The sequence below is a fragment of the Anser brachyrhynchus genome, assembly GCF_964034855.1.
Source record: "Anser brachyrhynchus genome assembly, chromosome: 3".
Taxonomy (NCBI): domain Eukaryota; kingdom Metazoa; phylum Chordata; class Aves; order Anseriformes; family Anatidae; genus Anser; species Anser brachyrhynchus.
In genome coordinates, this window is record NC_137696.1 from 70273410 (window position 1) to 70282379 (window position 8970).

At 36.2% G+C, this 8970-nt stretch overlaps 1 protein-coding gene and 1 long non-coding RNA gene across 2 annotated transcripts in view; one reads left to right on the plus strand and one right to left on the minus strand.

Moving 5' to 3' along the window:
• The window catches only part of NKAIN2 (sodium/potassium transporting ATPase interacting 2), a gene marked incomplete at its 3' end in the record, with an annotated part of 509777 nt that overhangs the window by 317372 nt on the left and 183435 nt on the right, over window positions 1-8970 (minus strand). The window lies entirely within an intron of this gene.
• LOC308193535 overlaps window positions 466-8970 on the plus strand; it is a 34610-nt gene continuing 26105 nt past the window's right edge. The window contains exon 1 of the long non-coding RNA XR_013949705.1: window positions 466-8471. This is a non-coding gene — a long non-coding RNA (uncharacterized lncRNA). The remainder of the gene's footprint in view (window positions 8472-8970) is intronic.

An 8970-nucleotide genomic window follows, 5' to 3' on the forward strand; every position in this document is an offset into this window, starting at 1 on the left:
CTGCAAGCAGATAGCACAGACTCTGTAACATAAGTAAGAAGCACAGATTACAGTTTCATTCTCATCTGTTCCAACATTAAAACTACAATAAAATTAAAAAGGCAGACTGACATTCCTCTTCCCTAGGCCTGATTACAGATGCAATGGAAGAAAAGCTAGTCTGTAATGACTAACATTCTAGTACTGTATGTAGTACCCTTTTTAGGATGCCAATTAAGACACAAATACCTCCTCTTAAATATATTGTTTCTGAAATATTTGCATCCAAGCCTTATCAACCTAAATGTAACAAATAGTGGAAAACAGAGTACTGTAACAGAGTTCCCGCTTAAGAGGTGGTGAGTCACAAAACTTTACTCCTCGTCTGGTAAGACCTAGAAGTTAAAAATGTGAAGGAAAAGGAAAAGAGTAGATGTAAAGCTCTGACAAAAGACTACACACATAATGAACGCTTACAATATTCCAAATTCTGAAAGGTGCTACTGTATCCCAGTGATGAGGTCAATGTCAGAATATTACACTTCCATACAAGTAGATTGTCTAGAAAATAAAATGTAGTGGGATCAAAATTAAATTGTACAATGAAAAGGGGGAAACAGGAAATAAAACATAGATACTATATAGAGGAATATAATGGACCTTGTTATATGAATGTTTCTCTACTGCAGTCAATGGCATTTCTCTGATCTATGTGGAGATAATTGATATCAACTAATTTGAGGATAAACTCTGAGTTTTACTGTGTTCTTATTTTGTGTAAAGATTTAGTGGTAAGTGCTTTGGATTAAACCATTTATTTATCCCAAACACACACTCAAGCACAGTAGGAGTCTCTCAGTAGGTATTTTGATGATGACAATATTTTAAAATACCTAAAATAAGATGCTTTTACTTATACTTCTCTGTATTGGAACAAGAATGACATCAGTTTGCTGACACTAGTCAGTACGTTAATTACATGATGAAGGCCAGAAAAAGCTGCATAACTAGCCCGCACAGTTTACATTTTGGTGGCTGTGGAAGTTTTTTGCTTCATAAAAGAGCCAGTCACATATAGAAAAACAAAAATTTTTCCATTGTCACAAATCATAATCTCCCCTTCTACATTTGCCTTCAAATCTTCCCCACCTTCCAATTTGCTTTCTTTACTTCAGTGCCCACAGCAATTCTTCTTGGAAGCAGCAAAAGCTATCATCTAGAACTGCTGCAAGCTCTTTTCCAGCAGAGCCCTACCCGTGCCAATAGCTGCCATCATTCAAGTGGCACTTGTTGGCATGATAGTACAGAGTTGCAGCAATTTCTTTCCACTTTTCCATACCTCATATCCCCAGCTGTTCCAAGGGGGTGATCACCTTGCTGGTTTGATGAGGTCTAGAAAACTCAGCAATAATTATTGTGCTGGCAGTGCTGAAGGCAGCCAGCATCACTAAGGCAGGAATTGGAATGCAGCCCAACCGACATAGCAGAATCTACTAATTTGTTGCACTGAACATTTTGTTGTAAGAAATAATCATGAGCCTTGTGATAGACTATGAAAGGCAAATTAAATTGCCTGAGCCAGACTTTTCTACGATGCCTAGAAATAAATAAAAAAATAAAAAGAGCTAACAATTTTAGGTTAGATACTTAAGTCTAGCAATTTTAAATGCTCTGACCTGTTAGTAAATGACCTCCTTAAATTATACCAAAAAAGAAAAAAAAAAAGGAAATAAAATAAAAAAATCATCTATACAATTAGCCCCTGTCAAAAGAGAGGTGCTTATAATTGTTTTTTACCAATTTAGTATGGATTAGACTAGGAGAGGAAGGCTAACAGTGTTCATTTAATTTTGTAACGTATGCTGTGTCACACATAATTGTGAAAAATCAAATAGTGGAGCTTTTTTTCTGTAATATTACTCACTGCTTTAAATGATGAATTCCTAACCTACTGAATTCCTAACTCATGGTTGACAGTAACATTTAATACAATTATTTGAGGATAATTATTAAAAAAAAAAAAGTATTTTTTCAAAGTGGACTTCTATTATTAATGAAACAATACGAAAAAATAGCATAACCATAACAACAAATGTCTGCGTGATTCTTAGTGAATAAAGTGACTTCTCTAGAGAGAGTATTTTTAACTCAAGAGAAGATAATCTGATAATATTGTGTGTGCTGCTTTTCCCTTAAAGCAGGAGCATACCTTTATGCAATGAATGCTGCACCTGCTGATTCCTTCTTTGTGTTGTATGACACTGTTTTGACTGGGGTGATGGTTTACCCCATGGTTTATCTCTACCCTGATGACGCTGATTAGAATTCCATTGACAACGAAGATGCAGACAACTGAAATCCATGGCTAATAGTATACTATGTGGAAAAAGAACTTACATTAATGAGAACTACCTTCTTTCTGAGAAGGGGGAAAAAAAAAAAAAAAAAAAACAGAGTCAACCTCTCTCTGCTCTCTCAGCCCCTGCTGCTCTGTTATTGTGTTATTGCAGCCAAGGAAGGAAAGGATCAATGCCCATTCAAAATGTCCTGCTATTGACAGGTAGCTCTACACTGAAAAAGAAGAAAGGAATAGAGGAATAGATAAATCTTGTGCATGTCTGAGAAAATATGAACAAAAAGCTGGAGTCATCAAATTCTCCCTTAATTTATCTCACTATGCAAAGCAAATTATGTCAATAAGAAAAACTCTAGGGTAAAGACAGCTTTGTACTGTGGACAGCTAACTAAAGTGTCAACAGATGACTGATTTCTGCCCAGAGCTGCCAACAGTTGTCAGTATCTATGATATTTTTGGAATCATGTTCATGTTCTTGCTTCATGATAAGCTCATGTAAGAACAATTGCTTCCTGTATAGCTGTACTCCCCTTCAAGAAACTGCCCTCCCTGTTTCATTAAATGCTACTAAATTGCAGTAAAATCTCTTCTTTCAGCCCCTGCCCAGAACTAATTTTCACCACATTCATGGATTCAAAACCCTTACAGCTGACCAAATAAATCTTCCCCATATAATGACACTGCTTTACTGGGAAAGTGGACACTGGACCATCATGCTCATAACTTCTATTTAGAAAGCAGAGGTGACGTCCAATCTACCAAATTTAGGACACTAAATTCTGTTTACTTTCTGAGGTAGACATGAACCTCCACCAAATTTCTAATATAAACTATGAAAGGATGTGCCCCTTGTCTCCATCAGATCTGGTTTGACTCAGTGCAGGTACACAAGAAACAAACTGAATCCAGTCCATCCCTCTTTTTCATCTAAAAGACTTTAATTATTATCAAATTAATTGATACAGCTGATAGACTATGAATAAAATGTCAGGCTGTATTCTGTTCTGGGGTCTGCCAGAGATTACCCATGGGATTCAGACAAAATCTTTTCACCTCAGGTTAACGCTCACGGGCAGTACTTAAATCCTGTTGTGAGATGAACTCACTTGGACCTGTACCTTTCATTGACTTTCTCTAATTACTAAGTTCCTACCTTATTTAAAAGTTTTTCAATTCTCTGAATCAGTTAAACCTGTAAGGTGAAAACTAAAGGAAAATATTAGTTTTCATTATTAATATACACTGGACTTTCTCTTCTACCCTTGCAAAAAGAGATAAGGAACCAGAGGTGACAGCAGGTAATGTTCCATCAACAGTCAATATGATAGAATATAAATTTGGTCAAATGCTATTCTTGTCAACCAATTTCTTCTTTTTTTTTTTTTTTGTGTTGTAGACTACATGCATAATTCATTACCCGACACACACTCATCTTTATTTTTCCATTTTTGTTAAGAAGATAGTCAAAGGAACAACTAAATCAGTTATTACAGAAATCAACAACACATTGTTAAATAGAACCAAGGAAGCAGCTTATAAATAATAGTGACTTATTGGATTATTAATCATTAGTTTCTCATAAGACATTAATGTATAGTTTTCCATAATTTCTTTTTTATACCTTCCCATTCAGTTTTCATTTGTTATGTGTGAAGCTACTGCTTCTAAATTGGTTAGGATCTGATTACCTGATACAGTGCCACTATCACTTGCCCCTACTGTTAAAGACAACTGATGCATTTAAATTGCAATTTCTTTCTATTGAAACTAGCAATTTGGTACACCAATATAAAATAAACTATTGAACTATAAACTTGAACTATTATGAAAAACATATCTACATTATTTACAAATCATTCCGATAATGGCTTTCACTGTAGAGAATACAAAATGTAAATAATTTGTTTCCTTACAATTGGCCTGTGTTACCTTTGCATGAGATAAACTTTTTCATCAGAAGGACTATCAGTTCAATCTTTAAGACATAGCTCATAGTACAAATTGATAATAGCAGACTAACACACTAACAAAATACAAAATATTCCAGTCTATTTTAAAAGAGGCTAGATTTGGAAAACATTTTGATAGATATAATTTGTTGTGAGAAAATCAACTGCTGAAAGATGTTAAGAATCAGTGACCGCACCTCCAACGTATATCTGTTCTTTTATAAGGCTTTGACAGTACTGAGGACTTAAAGGAAACATGTTGTAAGAAGAGGTTATGTATGGAAGTGCTAAAGTTTTCTGATGATTCAAACTTGCAAGGTAAATAATATTAAAATTGACTGCAAATTGTCCTATCCTGCAAAAGGATATTACAACACTGAATGATTCAGAATAAAAACAGCAGATGAAATAAATTTCCAAGAAGTTCAAAATAATATACCTCCCTGGGAAAGAATATTCAACATACACAATGAATTGTTCTAAATTAACTAATGTTACTCAGGAAATTATGAAATAATTCCAGAAAGTTATCATAAAATTTCATCTTGATGATAAATAAAACCCAAACTTTAGAAAGCAATAGGAAAGGGTGGATGATAAAATAGAGAAGTCTGCTATCAGAGAGCACACTACAGTTGCAGCAGTAGATAAAAAAAATGAAAAAGTACAGAGAAATACAACAGGGAAGATCAGAACCAGATGGAGGATTTCTACTGAGGACAGACTAAACCAATTAGGACTCTTGAATTCAGTAAAGAGAAAGGATAAGAAAAAGTCTTTAAAATCAAGAATGATATAAAGTAAATAAGTATGCAACATGTTTTATTCTTTCTCCTAGTACTAGCAATAGTGACAACCAGCTAGAATGATATAAGAAAAGGTGAAAAATACCCTCCCCCAGAAAAGGATTTTTTTTTTCCAAAAGTTGAATAATGAAACTATGAAAAATATTGCCACATGCTTTTGCAATCTAGGCAGAAAAAAATAAGATAAAATTAGACAAGTTTATGGAAAATGAGTCCATTTATAAGGGATAAAAATGATGGTCTGGCCACAGTCTTTGGTCTAAGATGTCTCCTAATTACCAATTGTTGAAACTTGGGAGGGTAAATTTTATGGGAGGAATCTGGGAGAAATGACCAGGTCCTGCATTGTTTGATAGGCAACTGCCACTGATTGCTGCTTGAGGGCAGTTTCTGTGCTTATGTGATCTTTTTGTCTAACATGATTTTATTTATTTATTTATTTTAATCTTACATTTCATCCAGCTTGCGTCTTTTTGCCAGTTTAAATTTTTAACTTTTGTCTATCCTGGGATAGGTATTGCTGTGCTGACCATACCCAGCTGCCTTCCTCAATTGTTCTGGTTCATAAATACCTGCAATATACATAAATACATAGGTAGGTCTGATACTATGTCTTTCATCCAAAGACCCTTGCAAAAGGACATGAAACACTACTATAATCGTTTTAAAAATAAGGACTTAAGAACAACAAGGAAAGAGACCTGCCAAACTCCACCTAGGCAACAGGTGAATGCTGCAGTATAGAGAATGGCTGACATTCTCATGCCCTGCTGAGAACTTTAACCAGTGAAGTACATTAATAATAAGGTGACGGTGTTCCTGATGCTTTAAGAGCATTCAAAATATGAACACTTCCTTATTTTAATTAGCCCTGTAATGGAATGAACACTGGCTGGCACAGCACCAAGACGTGACACATCTGGTAACTGCTACTGAATACACTCCGTCTAAAAGCTGCCACTACCATAGGAATGAATCACAGTGTGCTTTCAAATGAAAAAAAAAATCACTTAGACATGGTAGATTAGTGCAACATCATGCAAGATAAAGCACAAGATAGAAAAAAAAAAAAACAGGTTTTTGGAAGCTTGAATTATAATGTTTGAGGAGAAAATTCATGCCCTAGAAAGCCTGGATAGGAAGAATGGAACAGCAGATGGAAAACTCCACTGAACTTCATAAGCCACCTGCCTGCCAACCACTGAATGGCTGCCAAAAATGACGGTAAAAAAGCTACACCTTATTAAGTTGTAAAATGGAAGATGAAGTTGGCATTAGCAGCAAAGTGTAGCAATTTCGGGTAATGATGTATCACACTAAGCATAAGAAATTCAAGTTCTGCATTGAAAGAAGCAGAAGTAACTAAAATAATGACTGGTGAGCAAAACACACAAGACCTGTTTCTAACTAGCCTTGTAATTCTTCCCCTACAACCAATCTCCTCGAAGCTCTCCATACTATCAGTCCCTTTCTGTGGCCATGGAACTTGCATGAGCAAGTATATTCTACCAACGACTGTGGCAAACAGGTTGGATAAACAGGTTTCCCTCCATATATCATCTAGCTGGCTTTTATTTATTTATTTTTCACAGTTTCCTTGAGAAGACAGTAACTATGATTTCTAGGCTCCTTGACCTTCTACAATTACAATATACTATACAATACGTGTCTTCTTAGAAGAAGAAAAAATACAGATAAAAATGATTATTTCCAAGACATCTCCAAACTATGACTAAAGCACTTTCTTCCTGTTGTGAATTTACCTAGGTAAATGACTAGAGATAACAGAAAAGACAAGCTGTACACAACCTGGTAGTATAAATTCCATTATTGTAGGTATGATACAACAATTTCACTGCCTTGGAAAGCAACAGTGATACCGATGAAAAACAGGTAATGATTAAAGAAGACAGAGATCCGGACACAGAAAGTAATTAAAGCATGGAGCCAACCTGCTCTTCCTCTTATTTAAAGCCAGCAAACAAGGATGTCAGTTGAACTAAGGGAATATTTAGCACTTGCTAAAAAGACAGGTTACTTATATTCATGCCTAATACAGACTTACAAATGTGAGCTTATTTGCTCTGTGTTTTTTACCCATTTGGTTCATTAATGTAGGCAACATGAAAAAAAAAATATCTATTTGTATCTAAATAATATGACTACCATAGCAAGCAACCTAGCAATACTGTCTGAGGGATAATATCGTCAGATATCTCAACATATCCAAAATAATAGAGCCAATATACACATGCTGGATAAAAAGTGTTTTTTTTTTCTTTTTTTTTTTCCACAAACAATTGAGAGTGTTAAGAAATTGTAAAGAGAGAGAGAGAATTTTCATGTGTACTAACACGATGTTTTCCATTCCCGTATTTCTCCATGTCACTGTGTTACTTGCTCTGTCCTTCACTGGTGGCAATATGTGCAGCTGAAGAACCCTATGTTGTGCTTCAAGAGCCTGTCTTAAGGGCTATTAAACACTTATTTTTGTGTGATTGAGCAATATCTGCTAAGGCAGCATTTTATTACTAAATCCAATGAAACTAATGCATATAGCAGAGGCTGTCTCCAAAAAATAATGAGAAGTCACGTTAGTCTACACTACTCACTTTCCTAGATGTTTTTCTCAGGAGGATTTTTATGAGAAGGGAATTTCAATTTTGATGATTACCTTTTTATTTGTTTCATTCAACACTATAAATTAAGGCATTTATCAGTAGTGAACAAAAGTAGAAACCTCAAACAGTTATTAGAACTATGAAGATCAGCTGTGCACAAAGCTTAGATGAAAGAAATAGTCTCTAAGTCATAATGTTTATGTTCTAGTATTGTAACTAAACTCACATTTTACCAGTAAAGTTGTACCAGCTGTAAGTGCCTAAGCACTGCGGGGTAGCCTCTGTGTTGCAGAGGCTGGTGCTGCCCAATGCCAGATATAGCTGGTCCCACCCAGCTTCAATGGCCCCACCACAGGGCAGGGTAGAGCCCCACAACCAGGTGGTGATCCCCCTGCAAAAATGTGTTTAAGAAAGGGCAAAATGCTGACCAGCAGCATGTGAGAACTGAGGGGAAAAAAAAGGTGAGAAATAACCCTGGAGCACCAAGGTCAGAGCAGGAGGAGTATGTCAAAGCAGGTGGACCTACCCTGAAGGAGATTATAGGCCATAGAGAGCTCATGCTTGGGCATGAGCCATGCAGCCAGCCCATGGGAAGGACCCACACTGGAGCAAGGGGAAAAGTGTGGGGAGGAAGGAGTGGCAGAGGAGATATTATGGGGTGACCACAATCCCCATTCTCCATCTCCCTGTACTACTCAGGGAAGAGGGAGGGTAGGGGGGTCAGGAATGAAGGACTGAAGTTCAGCCCAGGAAAAAGGACGTAAGGGACAAGGCGTTTTGTCTCTCACCAGCCAAATCCTTTGTAATTGTCAATAAATTAGGTTACTTTTCCCCACGTTGAGCCTGATTTGCCAATGATGGTAATTGGTTTATGATCTCCCTGCCTTTGTCTTGATTTTTTTTCATCTTATTTTCTCACCCTACGCTGTTGAGAAAGGGGCATGAGAGAGCAGCTGGGTAGGTGTCTGTCAGCTGGCCAAGGGCAACCCACCACGAAACTAAAAGAAACACATTAGACCTGAGTTACTACTACAGAAGCTATTTATTGGACCAAAAATAATGCCCTTAATGATTATGATGAAAAACAACTTCTGTTGGATTTTTATAGTTATTGACCATTTCTACAGAAGTCCATAAAAATTGCAGATGGTTGTTCAGCACCTTGGAACCCTCAATTTAAAAATAACCTCACTGTTGTTCATAATATACTATGGTTTATACCAACTGCAAGCATATGTAATACAACAGCCTGTGTCTAT